This window comes from Artemia sp. Qi Xiang Cuo, chromosome 15, assembly GCF_049724085.1.
Source record: "Artemia sp. Qi Xiang Cuo chromosome 15, ASM4972408v1, whole genome shotgun sequence".
NCBI lineage: Eukaryota > Metazoa > Arthropoda > Branchiopoda > Anostraca > Artemiidae > Artemia > Artemia sp. Qi Xiang Cuo.
This window is the reverse complement of record NC_142808.1, coordinates 50,387,535-50,393,403: the sequence shown is the minus strand read 5'-3', so window position 1 is coordinate 50,393,403 and position 5,869 is coordinate 50,387,535. Positions and strand designations below refer to the sequence as shown.

The 5,869-nt window shown below is 35.2% G+C and overlaps 1 non-coding gene across 1 annotated transcript; it reads left to right on the top strand.

Annotated features, from left to right (window-relative positions):
• The first annotated feature begins 890 nt into the window (after positions 1-890).
• On the top strand, positions 891-963 carry TRNAF-AAA (transfer RNA phenylalanine (anticodon AAA)). The gene has a single exon. It is a non-coding gene; the product is annotated as a tRNA-Phe (tRNA).
• The last annotated feature ends 4,906 nt before the right edge of the window (positions 964-5,869 follow it).

The window sequence follows — 5,869 nt, the reverse complement described above, 5'->3', positions numbered from 1 at the left end:
ATTAGGGACAAGATTGCATAATGCCAACAAACACGATATATTTTTGAAGTAGAAATTCAGGGACGAGATGGTATAAAGCGACCAGACAGGTTTCTGAGGCAACACCGATTTTCTGAACCACTATTAAATACAGTCAACTGTACAAGGAATATACTCAGAAGTGTAATAAATTTGACGCCTAAAAGAGACCTTGGTATAACGTGTTCAATAGTTTAATGGGTTTTATGTAAAAATACTGGTTTCAGCCGTAGGGGAGAATAATCATGTTTTTTTGTATCATTTGCGTTAACAAACTCAATTTTCGGAAAAAGGTATAGTATTTGCATAACTTTGTTCTGAATGATCTTAACTGCTGATTGAATAATAGGAGTTAAACAGAGCTCGATAAAATTTTTAATTGGGTTGTATGAAGGAGGTAAAAAAGGATTAAACTTCTTAACAGTGAAGATAAGCCCGAAGGGGTTGCTAACTCATAGGCAATTTATTATAAATTTGGAATAACATCGTTGGCATTAATCTACGGAAACGATTAACGATGACAAGATGACCCTGTGACTTGACCTAGCTTTACTTATTGGATTTGTTCTGTATAATACATGCCAACCCCTAATGCGCAAATATACACCCTGAATTTGTATATTTCGGGGTGGGGGTAAAACTCATTTCCGACAAAAATGATTATTATATTTGGAAAGAGCATAAAAAAAGGCATCGAGTGGTATATTCACTTTATTCGTAAGTCAATAATATGATTTGCTTGAAGTTAACCCAAAGATGAGTTGAAAAAACGATAACCTTTGCAGAAAGATGAAAGATCTTAGATTTAAGATCTTAGTGCTAAAAAACGGCCCTTTTGATTCACCATATATAGTTTCAAACACGATTAATAAGCCGAAATTGCTCAGTTGGGAGAACGTTGGACTAAAGATCTAAAGGTGTCTGGTTCGATCCCGGGTTTCGGCATCCTTTTTAAAGTATTTTCGTAATTTTTTGTCTTGTCAGTCAATTACAACTAAGTGGTTTTACATAATAAATAGTATCATAGCAAATATAAATTAAATATAAAAAAATAAAAAAGTTTGAATTAAATGAAGCACTTGAGCAGCATATAATACACACCATTTTGAAAGTTATAAAGTAAATATTTGGGGAAAATACGGCTTGAAACAAAATAACCAAAAACTATTTATTATAGCTAAATTTTTTTATATTCATTAAATTATATTGGTTCTAGATACTGCAAATAGAAATCCATCTTGATTCAAGCTCATGATTCTTATTTCACTAGCCAGCAATGAACTATTTCACCAAGCTCAAGGACCAGAGTACACAAGGGACACACGATAGGAGGGAGGGGCTTAGGTCCGACCCTCTCTTAAATCCTTAATTTTCATAAAGATCTGGGTACTACCCCTAAATCCTGAAATTTCCCAAGTCTCTGGCGCGCATAGCTGCCGTAGGGCTCAAGGAGGATATAAAGCCCTTTGGTGACACAATTGATAGATCTCAGTTTGATAACTAAGGTTCCAGAGGTCATCCCCAGCTGACGCAGTGCAGACGGAAGGACCTTTGTAGTTAAAAAGCGGTGTTATTTTAGAGACTAGAAAACTAAGAAAGAAAAAATCAAATTTAAAGATAATCGATATTGTTCGGATACCATAAATATTTTTGTAGTTTATTATTTTAGCGATTCTGAACTGAAAACAAAAAAAAAATAAAATTGTATTTTTTCAATTTTTACGTCATACGTCATACATGGTTATTAGTACACAATCAGTGTTAGATATTAAGTCATGTCACTTATTACGTCATATTTGGTTATTAGTAGACAATCGGTGTTAGAAGTCAGACTTGCTTCCAAAAATCAAATATAATAGGCTGCGCAATCGCGCTGCCTAAGTAAAGAACGATGTTGGCACAATGTATTATATATTATTTATTTCTATTTTCTTTTTCAGTTTTAGACCAGGGCACTTCGCATCAAAGGAGTTGTCATAAAAAATTTGAAAAGGGCTCATTCGATTGGAAATTGGAGCGGCTAGTGTCCTTTTTAATAGTCGAAAGTGATTGGAAGGCAACTAACACCCCTTCCACACCCACCATTTCCCCAAACCCCTTATACGCCTGCCATTTATCCAAACACATCCAATAAAAATTTTGAGATAGCCATTTTGTTAGGCGTAGTTGATTTCAAGATAGAAATTATGTTTTTGAGGAGAACCCTCCCACAAAACCCTCAGGGCAAGGGTTGTAAGTTATGCCCTAGGGGCATATAAAATACTTATAGAAAGCTTTGTCGTAGAAATTTCAAAAAAGGCTCATTCAATTGGAAATTTAAAATTCTAGTGCCCTTTTTAGCAGTTGAAAGTGATTGGAGGGCAACTAGCCACCCTCTCACGCTCACCTTTTCCCCAAACACATCCAATCAAAATTTTGAGATATCCATTTTGTTCAACGTAGTTGAAAGTTCTGAAAATTAGGTCTTTGAGGATGACAACCCCCCCCCCTCAGCCCTCAGCTTAAGGGTTATAAGTTATGTCCTGGGGGCATAAAAGGTTTTCATTGAAAGCGTTGTCGTAGAAACTTCAAAAGGTGCTCATTTGATTGTAAATTGAAATGGATAGTGCCCTTTTTAAGAGTCGAAAGGGATTGGAAGGCAACTAACACCCCTTCCACGCCCACCATTTATCCAGACACATCCAATCAAAATTTTGAGACAGACATTTTCTTCAGAGTAGTTGAAAGCTCTGGAAATTAAGTCTTTGAGGATGATAACCCCCTCAGAGCCCTTGGGGCAAGGGCTATAAATTATACCGTGGGGGAATATAAGGTTTTTATTAAAATTTTTGTCGTAGAAACTTGTTAAAGGGCGCATTTGATTGGAAATTCAAAGGTCTAGTGCCCTTTTTAATAGTCGAAAGTGATTGGAGGGCAACTAACTCCCCTCTCAAACTCACCTTTTCCCCAAATACATAAAAGCAAAATTTTTAGATAGCCATTTTGTTCAAGGTAGTTGAAAGATTTGGAAATTAGGTGTTTAAGAATAACAACCCCCCCTCTCCCCACTTCCCTCAGAGCAAGGGTTGTAAGTTGTGCACTGGGGCATATAAGGTTATTATAGAAAGCGTTGTCATTCGATTGAAAATTGAAAGGGCTAGTGCCCTTTTTAATAGTTGAAAGTAATTGGAGGGCAACTAATGCCCCTCTCACGCACACCATTTTCCCAAACACATACAGTAAAAATTTTGAGACAGCCATTTTTTTCAACGTAGTTGAAAATTCTGGAAATTATGTCTTTGAGTATGACAAACACCCCACAGCCCTCAAGGCAAGGTTTTTAAGTTATGCCCTTGGGGCATATTAGGTTTTATAGATAGCGTTGTCGTAAAACTTCAAAAAGGGCTCATTCGATTGAAATTTGATAGGGCAAGTGCACTTTTTAATAGTTGAAAGTAATTGGTTCGCAACTAATCCCCTTCCCAAACACAACCAATCAAAATTTTGAGATATTTTTTTTGTTCAACGTAGTTAAAGGTTCAGGAAATTAGGTCATTTAGGATGACAACTCCCTCAGAGCCCTCAAGACCAGGATGTAAGTTATACCCTGGGGCCATATAAGGTTTTTATAATAAAGTGTTGTCGTAGAAACTTCAAAAAGGGCTCATTTGATTTGAAATTGAAAGGGCTAGTGCCCTTTCTAATAGTCGAAAGTAAATGGAGAGCAACTAATCTCCCTCTCAAGCCCATCATTTCTCCAAACACATTCAGTTAAAATTTGTAGATATCCATTTTGTTCAACGTAGTTGAAAGTTCTGGAAACTACGATTTTGAGGATGAACCCCCCCCCCCAACCCCCTCAGGGCAAGGTTTGTAAGTTATGCCCTAGGGGCATATAAAGCTTTTATAGAAAGCGTTGTGGTGGAAAATTCAAACAGAGATTATTCGATTGGAAACTGAAAGGCTAGTATATTCTACAATATTTTAAAGTAATTGGAAGGAAACTAACCCCCTTCTCACGCCCATCATTGCCCCACAAACGTCCAATTAAAATTGCTAGATAGCTAGTGTGTTCAACATATTTGAAAGTTCTGGAAATTAGGTCTTTGAGGATGACCCCCCCCCCTCAGTACCCGCCGGGAGAGGTTTGTAAGTTATACCCGGGTGTATTTGAGGTTTTTTTTATAGAAAATGTTGTCGTAGAAGCTTCAGAAAAGGCTCATTAAATTGGAAATTGAAAAGGCTAGTGCTCATTTTTAATAGGCTAGTCAAAATTGACTGGAGGGCAACTAACCTCCCTCTCACGCCCACCATTTCCCCAAAGACATCCAATTAAAATTTTAATATAGCCATTTTTTCATCATAGTTGACAGTTTAAAAGTTGAAAGAAAAGTTGTTTTAAATTTTTTCACTTATTTCTTTAAGAAAACAAAAATTAATTAAGATTTTAAGGAATAAATATCGGCATATGTATATTAAACTGACAATGCAGATTTTCTTCACTAAATTCTTTTGAATTTTTTTCAGTAAAGTACAAATTATATTCTGGCTTTTAGAAAGCAAAGGGTTTAGAACCCTATTCCCATTAGTTTTTTTTCGTTTTGAGTTTGACTTGTTTTAATTTCTGTTTGTTTTGGGTTTTATTTATTTATTGATACTCATTTGTGGTAGTTGTATGCTTGGTAGATTATTTGATTCTATTTTTGTTCATTTTTGTTTTAATGGATTTCTTTAATTTTTTTTGAAAAATTTATTTTGTACAAAATCTTTTTTTGATTAATCTTTGAAAAGACTGCAGTATGAAAATATATCAAAAATGCATTTTTTTTTAATTGATTCTACGTTAAAATTTTTTTGTTTTTTGATTAACAAAGGCACTAGAACTTTTAATTTTCGTTTAAATGAGCCCTCTTTCTACATTCTAGGACCACCTGGTCGATACGATCACACCTGGGGACAAGAAAAAAGAAACAAAAAAACAAACAGATAAACACGCATCCGTGATCTTTCTTTTGGCAAAAAATACCAAATTCCACATTTTTGCAGACAAGAGTTTAAAAACTCTAAAGTAAGGTTCTTTGATACGCTGAAACTGACGGTGTGATTTTCATTAAGATTCTATGACCTTTAAGGCTTGTTTTCTCCTTTTTTCGAAAATAGCGCAAATTTTCTGAGGCTCGTAACTTTCTATTAATGAGTCTAAACTTGATGAAACTTCAATATTTATAATCAGCATAAAAATCCGATTCTTCTGATGTATCTATTGATATAAAAATTCCATTTTTGAGAGTTTCGGTTACTATTGAGACGTGACGCTCTTACTACTATAAAGTTCGTTACAACGAATTGTTTTAAAAGCTTGGAAGTATAAAACGATATCATCATTGTAACAACAGTAGAGTAGTAGGTTCCCTTTCTATAGAAGCTATACGAATTACCACGTTATTCTATAGAAGCTATAGGAAAAACATTTCCAGAGCATGTACTTATGGATTTGGGTGAATTATGTTCCTTTCTATGTTATTCTAAGGGTTTATGTTCCCTCCCATGCATCTTCTAAGGGTTTATGTTCCCTCCCATGCTATTCTAAGGGTTTTTATTCCCTCCCACGCTATTCTAAGGGCTTATAGTCCCTCCCATGCTATTCTAAGGGTTTATGGTCCCTTCCATGCTATTCTATAGCGCTATGTTCCTTCCATTGTTATTCTATGGCAACTCTGCACCTTTTCAAAGAGAGTGAGTATAAAGGGTTAAAGTGATTAGCAATTACGAACGGGGACTCCCCGCTGTTTTTTTTTTTGTTTTTTTGTTTTTTTTTTTGTTTTTTTTTTTTATCGAAAACTAGAGATTGTCAAATTGCGTATTTAGGAAT